The sequence below is a fragment of the Ylistrum balloti genome, unplaced genomic scaffold (assembly GCF_031769215.1).
Source record: "Ylistrum balloti isolate Yb309-2 unplaced genomic scaffold, AGI_CSIRO_Ybal_v1 Utg371138, whole genome shotgun sequence".
Lineage (NCBI taxonomy): Eukaryota > Metazoa > Mollusca > Bivalvia > Pectinida > Pectinidae > Ylistrum > Ylistrum balloti.
The window spans coordinates 307,398-320,020 of record NW_026782624.1 but is presented as its reverse complement, the minus strand read 5'-3'; positions in this window follow the sequence as shown (position 1 = coordinate 320,020).

Sequence of the window (12,623 nt, the reverse complement as noted above, 5' to 3'; positions counted from 1 at the left end):
ATATTCCAACGCACTTATTGCAAATTGTAAAATTTTGTTATTTTGTTTTTGATTTGATCTTCTCGCTATCAAATTTGACAAATAGTCTTCTCTTTCAACAATTTAAGCGCTTTTTATTACTAAAAGAATGAAACAGATGATTGATGCAGATTAAATATTTGTCGACACACGCCTTTTTTGTATTACCTAACGTACTTTGCCACAAGCATTGACCATTTCTGCTAAATGATGACATGTTACAATTTACACTTCTCATCGAAGGAAATCTTATCAACAAAATATTATCTTTGATATCTTAGAACCATGCTCATAACTTGAAACATATTATGGACAAAATGTTAATGTGATATTTTGTTTTATTTCTGCACAGACATATACAGATATATTTCAAGTTAAGGGTACCAGACCGCCTGGATTATATCTCAAATCGAGACTCGATTACCAGAAAACACAAACGTACAATGTCACAGTAGCAGCCATTGTAAGTAAATATTCATTATATTTTCATTTTTCGGTTCCAATTTGAAATATAAAAATATATTAATTGAATGGTAATTCATTACGTTAACTTTGATATAATTACATCCATGATTTATTTTCACTTCAACAGTTAAAATAGGTGAATAAATCGTAGTCGTAGTGATCACATTCAGAAATATCCGATTTATTTTGCGATATGAAGTTCGATGTGCTTGAGAACTTGCTTTGATTGACAAAGATTAACATGGTGGTGGTTGTCGTGAAGCAGAAGGCGCTTACTCTTTCGGACCAGCTGGTCTTATTCTCCTTTTTCAGTAGTTTCCGTGTACATCTTTCTTTTGTTCATATTTTGCATTAAGTTTATTAGATTTGAGGTTGGGTTATGATTATGTTGACTTTTTTTCTTGGATTTCTTGTTCGGTCTTTTAAGAAGCAAATATTCCAAGTAACAAATTTGTAATATTCAATTATACTCTCTATTAAATGATCAAGACACCGTATATCCATGTGTTTAAATACAAATCAAAATTTAAATAAAAAAAGTTGATTTCAATGTATTTCCGGTGTGTATAGTTGATGAAATAGGATATGAGTGCTGCTTTGGCTCTCTTTAAAATGCTTACTAGAACAAGAAGTTTTGTTTATCTTTCAGTTGTATGATCAAGATGACACGACATTATTCATAGTATCTGTAATACCTTATCCGTGTAAGGTAAGTATATGCTGCCGTACACGAAAATACGGGAAACTAAACAGAAATGATAACTAGACTTCATTAATTCTTTTACATAAATACTTAGCTATTAAAAGCAAATAATTTGATTTTCCAAAGGTCAACGTTAATACAAGACCAAAATGTAAATGTAAGTAGTTAGATTCAATATCAAACGACAGACGCAGAAATTAACGAGAATATGTTAATGCGAATTTGGGATTTACTGTTACTGTAACTAGTAGCGAAAACATGGCTGAAGTTAGATACAGAAATTAGAAACTAATCTCTACTTACTTTAATTGACCTAAATTTACATGACGAGTGTCGCCAGTGAATGCGGGGAATGCTTGTGTTTGATGGTGGTGGGTTATTTGGACATCAATTTTTTTTCAGAATTTAGTTATTATGTATTTTAACCGTTAACTGCTGGCATGATGGTTGATAAAAGGTTATAAAACGATATTACAGTCTGCATGTTTTCATTCGGGTTTCTGGACTTATGGTAACGTTTTGACGTGCCAGCTAATCCAATAAATAGCTGTGTAATAAAAACTTAAAACATGAAATAAAATCTAACAAGAAATGTTTCTGTTTAATGTATAAATATCTGCCACGTAAGGCGACCCTGGCTAAATAATGGCACGTTCTCAAATACCAGCCGAGATAGTAACGAAACATCCGCGCTTAAAGAATAACATATAATTTGAGGCTATTTCTTTCAGTGTCCAACCACAGTAACGACTTGTCATCCAACAACACCTGGGGATATGTCAACAAGTATGATATTATATCAAAAATTCCTCTTATGTTTCCTTAATATACCTATTGATAAAGATATTTTCTATATATTTTTCAATCAGTATATTATAAAGTATCGTTGATGTTATGATTTCTATTTAATAAATTAACTTAAATATACTATTTATGGTATCTACTACATGTAATTTCAATATCTGACTTTGGTAATATTATGTGCTTGTTATGTACAATATATCTTATACAATATTCATTTGTGTGTCTTTTGTAAAATCTTAAGTCTATTGGGTAACATATAAAGAGGGAATTAAATGTCTTAGAATATAAAGCCATATTGTCTAAAATCAGAATGTTTCCAAACCTTGCAATGGAGCTTTTGACCTTCCGAATCGTCCATACTTTAACTCTAGAGAATAATCCACCCTGACCCTTTCCTTTATGTTTGACCTCATGTGTTGTTGGAACATTGTTGTGAGTTTATCATGTATCCGTCTTAGTACGAGGTACGTATTTATTTTTATTACATTTTACAGTTTAAACTGCACGATACTTGTGTTTATGTACTTATGAACGATATGTGATATGTTCTTGATTTAGAGATCACTCGAAATAAACAAGTTCAGAATATGACTTAAATATATGAGGTATAAAAAGTAGGTAAATATAGAGACTTACATAATCTGTAATGGTCAGATTTAATTGCACATCTTGAGCCATTAGGGAAAGGTAAGTGTGGTAAATAATGTCATCTTTATAAAGAGAATATTTATCAATATTTTTCTATGTTTCTTTGTGTATTGTGTAAAACGGTTTGGTGATTTAGTTTATGAAGGTGATAGTATATTATTTCTTTTGTAATTCTTCATTCCTAACTAGGTATGAATTGTTTGGAAAATAAATATTAAACAATCATTGTACTATACCTATTGTTTTGTTCATTTTAAACGCACATATATAACATGTTTCTTTTATTAGATAAAGTAACACTAATTATCATTATCGAGTGTAATATATACTGATTTTGTTTTCGGAAGATACATCTTCAAGAAAATTTAGTGAATAATCCTTTTTGTTTACAACTATAAGAGGAAAATAAAAAAATCAACATATACATTCGATTTGTGTTCTAAAGAAATCATAATTTGTTGTAGATGTATTACTGATATTTTACGGTACATAATTAATTTCCTGTATACGGCCTAATAAGATCTGCAACATTTGTCAGGTAGAAAGCAAACGTTCATTTTTCATAGTTGTGACCAGCTGGAGTTGACTAGAGATCTCATGGTAGCGATCAATTCCATGTGAATTTCAACAATTCCCGCAGAAAGCAGCTTTCATGTACAATCTTGACGGTAATTTCATGGTCCTTTTTCTTCTTTTTTGCTTTTCATTTGGCCCCTTTGTATCGAATAGTTAGGTTTATATTTGCAACAGGAACATTTGATATTTTCAAAGAATTTATACATTTTTGTGGTCATATTTGTGCTAATATGAGATATTCAGTAGTTCAACTCTTTGTTTATTCTCTGAACATATGTCTCCCCGACCATAACTTATTTGATTTTCTCTGTAAAACTATTTTTCTCAGTGATAATTGTACATAAGTTACTCCCGTTTATTATATGTATTAACATATTTGCTCATCCTCTAATTACAGGATATTAAAGGATTTCCTTTCGCCATTCTCGAGTTTCCACCCTTCAGAAAAGGAGTTCGATGTGTTTTGCAGTATTAATGAACTTTCCTAAAGATTCCATTTCAAATAAATCTATATGAATACTGTTATCCAATCTTTTGTTTTATATAAACCAGCCGATCTTACATGATTTCAATTAATTTTTGTGTGTGTATGTGTGTGTGTGCGTGCGTGCGTGCATGTGTTTTTTTTTTAACAATGGACATGTTTTAACCTAGTATAAAAATAGAGATGGTGCAAACGATGATGCAAGGGAAGTAACTACAGTATACAAAAAAACATCCAGAGAGAGAAATGTTTCAGGGCCGATAACTGATTGATACATAAAGACGAATAAGTATTGCAATGCATTATTATATATAAAATGGCCTCTATTCTTCCGGAAGTCATTAAAAAATTTTCAAAGATATTTCGACCAATTTGACATTGTGTCATTTAAACTCTTAAATTTTTGACTCCATAGATCTATTATGAAAAAGAAACAACATAAACAACTTTATTGGTAAAAACGGTACATACAGCTTGAAATTCTGATTTCCTCGATTGACAGATAATTCATACGACTTTTTGTAGCTTTAACATTACAGTAATCATGGTTATAAGTTAGGAGTTGTACTAATCGACAGATTAAAATACAAGAAAATCCTATTGCATGATGTTTAAGTAAGTAATATGATTTATAAGTATGTATAAATAAATGATCTCGTCACTAGTTCTAATATAAAGCTGACGTCACCAGTGTCACTAGTTCTAACATAAAGATGACGTCACCAGTGTCACTAGTTCTAATATAAAGCTGACTTCACGACGTGTTAATGTAGCTGACATGTGATTGCTATATCAAAAAGAAGAAAAAAAGACTCAGAAGGATTTTTTTCTTCATATCGCTGCCCTACCTCTGTAGAATAGGTCATAAATTAAACAAATAAATCTTGAATTCAAATCAGGCACATTTCACTTTGCACAAAGTAAATATATCAAAAAGAGTATATGCTACTTTTGAAATATGGTTTAACTTTACAAGGAGTTTTCATGATATTTACATGTACTCTCATGTATTGTAAAATATATGACCGAACTATTTAGTGTATGGTATCAACAGCTCATCTTATAACTCATAGGGCGGGATGTTTTGATCCTCGGGAATTTACAGAGACTCTAGTGCAGGTTACAAGTGGTCGATAACCCCTGTGCACAGTGCATTTCAGTTTGGTGTCGTGTAATCCTTGGGACAGAGATAACGTCTAGGAAGTATATTTCTACTTCAGATTTGCCTTTAAAGTAGGTCAAATTCGAATACATTCACAATTCCTTAATCAATCAATATAGCTGTTTATCTAAAGTGTAAAACAGCAAGAAGGACATACCAACACGTAAATATAGGCATAATTCAAACTTGAATTCGATAGAACTGGGGCAAAATATAAACAAAAAGCTGATTTACATGGGAAAGGTAGAACAAGTAAATGAAAAGTTTAGTGTTGAAAAACTGATTGACTGGTAATAAAACACATTTCGCTCCTAGTTCATTAGACCATAGAATAAATTATGTTACGTGTATAATCTTCCACAAGAAAAATTATTCACGGCCTGAGTTATGGCTTGGATTTACATACATCTTTAAATTCAGCAGAACTAGGACATAATATGAAAAAAAGAAATATTGACAAGGAGACTCTTGAAATAGCACAATGAGAACAAGATCAAGTGTTAGGGAAACGTAACGGCTTCTGCTTCATCGAGGACACCCGCCATGTAAAAGATCCTTTAATCAAATCACAAAGACAACATGACAGACATGGTAATTTACACACACCTCTCTGTACTGCAAAATAGGTCATCATAGCAAAATGAGCTGACCAACACACTTATTAACAGACGTTGATAACAATGATTACCAACACAAGGGAACTATAATCTACATTTAGCACACACTATATGACACTTGAGGGCCTGAACCCAGCACCCTAAACTGGTCATACAACACGTTTTCAATTTCTTAAGAAGTACTCGATGGAATTAATCTTTATATAAAAATTTCCATATGTCATAGGTTGTGCATGAAAAAGTTGTGGTCGTAAAATGTGGGTGTGCTACAGAGAATTTAACAGTTAATGTTTGTTATTATTCTTTATTGAGGATAATTGCATGAATCATTCTCTCTCTATAAAAGGTAAACTTGATATATTAAAAAAAGAAAGAAAATACGAACATGTAAACATAAACACAATCCAATTTCAAATATTCAGTAAAATCGGGACAAAAAATGAAGTATAGAAAGATTTATACTGAGACTCATGAAAAAGTACATGGAGAATAAGACCAGCTTATCCGGAATAGTCTTCTGCTTCATTGACAACACCCGCCATACAAACCGTGGTCAATCTGAGTAAGCAATGTCAAGTTCTCCAATGAGAACAAGGAATACTACCACGGAACTAACGAGCACCAAACCTGTGATATAGCACAAAGAATTAGAACTTGATATTTGTCATTGCTATTTCCTGAAAAGGACAGAACAGATAGATCTCGGATTTCATATCGGTTCCTTTCCAAGGTCACTTGTTGCGCATGCTTAAATCAAGTCATCTGACCGGTTGAAAAACAAACGGTCTGAAAAAAGGCAAAACAAAATGGAAAGAAGAAAAATAACAAGTAAACTGGTAGGCGGCCAGTGCGCTCTGCGATCCCTTGTTTTGAAATATTGTCAATAATGCTTACTGTGAACCAAAAGAAACACTTCTAATTAAAAAAAAATCCTTATTTTAAAGTTAAGATGACATTATCACCGATGCCGTTAGGTGAAATATGCTAAATGTAATTCGCACTGGCTATGGGGCATATATTATACACACACAAAAGCATACTTATTTATCATATGTATGCCGTATAACCCGAGGACATACAGATTCCACTTACCACTGAGAGAAATTGTATGTTCACTCTTTTGACGAATGAGCAATTAGAGGTAAAATTAAGATTCATCTTTTAAACCTTTGATCAACAAACATTACTCCATACTTTATATATGTATTCATATTTTGACATGACAGAAGAGAACTAGAGAATTGCCCTGTTCGGGACTCGACCTCACAAAATCCGTTTAAACTTTATGTACATTGTTCTGTTTCTTTTATCGTTGCTGACAGAAACGACTTTGACATGTTTCAATGTGTTATTTCAAAGTGTACACTATCTTCTACATCCATACGGATTCTACAGTAGCAATGATCCTTACTTGTTCATCATTTCAATTCTTAGTGTTGAACGGAATCCCGGTCTGATAACCTTAGTTAGTTTGACTTGAGCTTTCTGCATTTAAACGTCAGAAGCATAAGAAATTAATTTACTTTTCTCGATTCCACTCTTAGTGACTTTGATGTTTTGTGCTTCACAGAGACACATCTTGATAATAATGTTGAAAATGAGTCCTTGACTATTCCTGTCTATTCTTTATTGATGCTTAAAGATAGAAATACTCACGGTGGAGGTGTTCTTGGTTACTTTTCTGATACAATTAAATCTTGTCACAAACGAGAGAATGTAGTTGGGCGGAAATGACGTATTATAATAGACGAATCAAGGTAGGATTATTTAACAGACCCCGAAACTAAAGTAATACATTTTTCAACATTTGGAATGGTCTGTTGATATTGTCTGTGATTATTGTTCTGATATTGTTATTCGTGGTTATTTTACAGTTGATTTGAAGTATCGTCACAGTAGTTTAGAGACTATAGCAGCTTATCATAGCCTTTTGAATGTTATTACCAACTCGTGTTACTGCTGATACAGCAACACTTCTTGATCCGATCTATTTATAACACCTAGTATCAAGTGTCTTGATAGCGGGGTTTTCAATGTGGACAACACATTTAGTGACCATAGCTTTTTTTCATTTATCCTTCTCATATAATTGCAAAATCAGCGTAATCAAGACATATGTGGAACTGGCATTATTTAGGTTTTAACGATTTGCTGGCGACAAAAGATTGGGAAAACCTCATTTGTAATGTACCTTCTATTGATCGTGCAGTTGTACATTTTAATATAAAATATTTGGAAGTAGCTAGTACTTATATTCCAAACTCAACATTAACTATTCGTTCCTGTGACAAACTTTGGTTTGATATGGTTTTACGTAGACATTGTCCTATACGTGACTGACTTAAACATTACGCTCTAAATGCCCTGAACATTGGTCAGCATACACGAATTTGAGAAGCAAAATAAACAATACGAAAAAGAAAACTAAAGCTGACTATTTTAATAATTTCGTATCACGAATCTGGCAATTTCTAATAAGTTTTTCTCATCTGTTCATTCTATTTAACCTTTAGAATTAATACATTATTGATGGTTTTCGCACAGTGGCATACATGCACCAAGAATACTTCTTCACCTCTAATTCATCTCCTGATGATTCCAATGTCACCTTTCCAAACTTCATTAGGAAAAATTAGGAAAAGACCAAACTTTTTCCAGCTCTGTCAAACACGAAAAAGAAGTTTTTGATATTTTTGTCCATTCTTGGTATAGGAAAGACTGTTGGTTCAGACAAAATTAGCCATCGTACACTGAAAGTAAAAAAAATAATCTCTAAGCCTCTTACCATGTTCTTTTACCTATTACTCTATTATAGATGCTGTTTCCCCTCGGATTTGGAAAAAAGTTAATATTTATATTCCTTCTAACTAAAAAACAATATCTTTATTGGGTTGTCGATATAAAATTATGTATTGATGAGTGTTTAAGAACTTTTTATAACTTTGCTAGAGAGACAATTTTTATAAGTATCAATCTGGATTCATTCCTAGTCGGTCCGCAGTCTACTAGTTAATAGAATTGTATCATAATATTAACTCTACTGGTGACAATAATAAATACTCTTGTGTTGTTTTTTGTGACATGTCAAATTTTTTTTGATAACGTCAGGCATAAATATCTTTTGTTCAAACTTCGTCATTATGGAATTGAAGGAAACCTGTTATCCTGGCTGAAAAATTGATAAGAATATGTTGTTTATGGACATAACGCTTTTAAACATGTCCCGACAGGGGTTCCCCATGGTTCTGTACTTTGGCCCTTGCTGTTCCTATCTTATATCCTGATGCCATGCAAACCTTTGTCAGATGTTTGTTATTGATTCCTTTCTTCAAACATCCCCTCCCAATTTAAGTGAAATCAAGCAAACTTTGAATCAGGATTTGCACCGTTTTCAAACTTAGCTTATGCAGAGCAATCCTGCAAAAGTGGTTGTTTTCTAATCTGCACATATCCCAGTTAAGCCAACTTGGATATGCAATGGTGAGCCGATTAGGTACAACGACTCACGTCGTCATTTAGGAGAAACTCTTAGTAATAATTGCAAATGGGGAGACCACATAAACCATTTGTTCAAATCTTCATAACAAGTAAATACTTTGGAAAAACTGAAGTATAAAGTAGATAGGTCTACTCTCAATACTATAAATGTATCATTTATACGATCTGTGGTTGAATATGCCTGGTATGTCTAGGGTGGATGTTCGGAACACTTATCCGACTCCCTGGGAAAAGTTCAGTTAGAAGCAGCTAAAATCGTCTATGGCCTCATATCCATTATCGTGACCCGTTATATACTGAACAAAGGTTGGAATCCACTCAAAGAGAAGGTTCAAAACTTATTACATTCGACAAAATACATAACAAAAACGTCTCTCTATATTTTGAAAACTTGATTCTGACTTGAACATGGAGTTAAGAAATCCAAACAACTATCAAGCCCCACGAGGTCGTCTGGATATTATGAAAAAGGTCTTTTGTTCTGTCTAAAAATGTGTGGAATAATTTAGACAAATCTTCTAAATCGGCTGTATCACCAAAACATTCAGAACTCATCTATGGTAGCAGTAAACAGTTAATTTGCATTTTTCCTGAAATTATTTGTCATGTTTGAGATATACAGGTATAGCAGATTGGTTATGAAAAATACATCATTACATGTATATATATTTTTAAACTACATAACAATTACATTAACAGTATAGAGATGAAATTTGTGTAAAAAAAAAAAAAAAATTCCTCTGATTTCTGACATTTGATCGTCATGGTTACCTACTGAAAAATGCTAAAAATGCAAAAATACTGCTAATTCCAACCCAACACTACAACTTTCTAGGAGAAATTTAATTCTAAACACCTATCTTACAATCAACAACACTGTCATGGTAACAAAGTACTTACATTTCAGCAAATTCCAACTCGGAAATTCTTCATAACACATGTGAACACTATGAAAATTTCACTTCCAGTAAAGCTAGTTTTTGGTGCGTAGACACAGATCCGAGACTGCCCAAAAAGTAATCTCCAACACAAAGCTAAAATATTATCCTGAAAAAAATGAAACCCCACATTGTCCACTTTAACATGGCAGGACCAATTTTAGGAAGGATTTTTTTTTCATTTCTAATTAAAACCTTTATAATGGGGTAATCTAATGAGCATAAAAATCACCCATGGCCACACCGAGAAACTGTACTGCTACCTATCCCGCATACATTTATCCTTTCCTAATAATTTATATTCCAGCAATCGATATTTTTCTGAAACCAATGTAGTATCTTGCGTTCAAATTTATATATGTTAGGTTTTGCCAATTCCCGTGAGGTGAAGGTATTGAAGACGGAAGTCACTGTTTCCTTACATTTTCTTTATTATCTTATTGTAGACGTATGTTGTTTGCTACCTTGTATGATTTAAACGTAGATTTCTATGTGGAAACTATCTTATGGGGCGATAGTAATGTTAACACATATGATTTTTTCATTTAACAATTGTATGCCTACGAATTACATGTTTTCATGTCTTTAGTATACAGATGTGTATGTGCAGTATATTAATTGTTATTTATTTATGGAGAAGAGTTCATCAATTGCTGATCCCTTTGTCTGTTACTGATAATAAAACATTTCTAGATTAGTAATCTCAGACTCAGAGTCATTGAAAAACAGAACAGCTTTATGATCCTTATAAATTTATTATTGTTCGATTTCACTTAAATTAAAAATGTGCGTTGAAAGGAAATTTGCAGTATTTATTTTATCTATTTTTTGTCTAAATTTCAACCAAAAAAGGATATATTTTTTCATAAATATCAAATATGGAATGATATAAAATGAATTATATGAGTTTTCATTTTATATTTCATGAAACTTGTCATGGAAGTCTTTATTTCACAAGACTTAAGCAAATTTTAGATACTTTTATCGTGTAACTCAGAAAAGGTACATTTTGAAGGTTTTATAATAGAATAAATAAATGACAAAATCAGATGGAGCCATTTTTTGCGCCATTTTCGATTCATGATATAAAGTCAATGTCCATTTTATCACAACATTATAGATTTCTGACTGGTGCAGTCAATGAAAAACGCTGCAGGGTGTATTACACCTTTGACATAAGACGAAGTTTTATCAGTTAATCTTATTCTCCATGATCTATTTTGCTTTTTTTTTAAATAAATCCTAGAAAATGGGGAACAACAGTCTTAAATGTAAAGATGTTGATGTAAACTTTAGAAATTTGAAAATCAACATCAAAACAAATGTTTTAGCAGTGTTTGTTCATGTATAACGATTCATCTTGTTTGCTGGAATTGTCCCATGAACAACCAGGATCATATTGAGGCGTGGTTACTTGTAGTGGCTAGTTGTTACATCACCGAAGAAAGACATACGGGAGATCCATCACATCCTCTCCAAAGCAAAGAGGGTAAAATATCATGCCCAAGGACACACTCAGTCACAGCAATTATGACAAAGTGTCTTGCCACAGGTCACAACTCTGTCAGCACAGAGCGATCCTTTTTGCAAAATCTTGTGAAACACAAACCACAACGGGCCTTACGAACATTTTATTAGGACTTGTATATTCTTAATAATGAAAATACCAATGTGGACAATTATGTCTTCATTAGTAATAATAGTAATTGTATTTTTAGGCTTTATTACATATATGTTGTACTGAATGGAACAAAATTATTTGATGTCGCTACAGTAGTCATAAGCGAGCATGTTAATTTAAGATAAACAAATAAGACCCGATACCCTACATAAGGGTCTGAGTTTACAAGAACGTGTCATCGGCTTGTTTTAATGGTAACACTGCTGCACAGGAAAGGATATAAAAACCGAAAACAGCTTTTGAAATGTTAGGTTATAGATTAAAAGATTTCAATATCGACTTATAACTGAATTTGTAACTTTTTTATATTTGAAATTAATAAATTAACTAATTACGATATATTCGGAACGTTTTTCATTAAGGAAAATATGCCAAAGATAAATAAATGAATGAATGAATTTATTAATAAATAAATCAAAGCGTTATTGTTGTAAATGAGAATATTTTTAAGAAAATAATTAGATGATCTTGCTGTTGTTTAGTAAGAAATTACGGCACGAAAACCAAACAATAATTCTTATTCGAAATTAATGATTGAAAATTACAGGGCGGATAAAAAAAATATTCAACGTCTTTTGCCTCGATAACACGAGATATCAGTCTAATTATGAGAACTGAACACATACACAAGTCATACTTAGTCATAAATAAAATCTAAAGTGGATATATTCTGAATATTAGCCCATACCACTCTATTTTGATAAATTTAAGTTCTCTGAAGTTGGTGTTGCGGCTCGTAGAAGAGAACATCCAAACGCTAATGTTAAAAGAAAATCTTGCTTCCATAGCAGGGTAGTCATGTCACACAAAAATCACTAGCGCATACACAGAATGGGTTAGTGGTTAAGTGTAACGAGTCAAAATCTTTAATATGTTTTCGTTTCCGAGATTCGCAATGAAATTATGGTGGCGACGGTATTTGGTCTAAATTGAATCTATCCAGAAACGAAACATAGTGACAGGTTATTCGGCATACATTTTCACACAAAGAATTATCCATGAACCTAAGTGATTTGTGAAATACTTTAA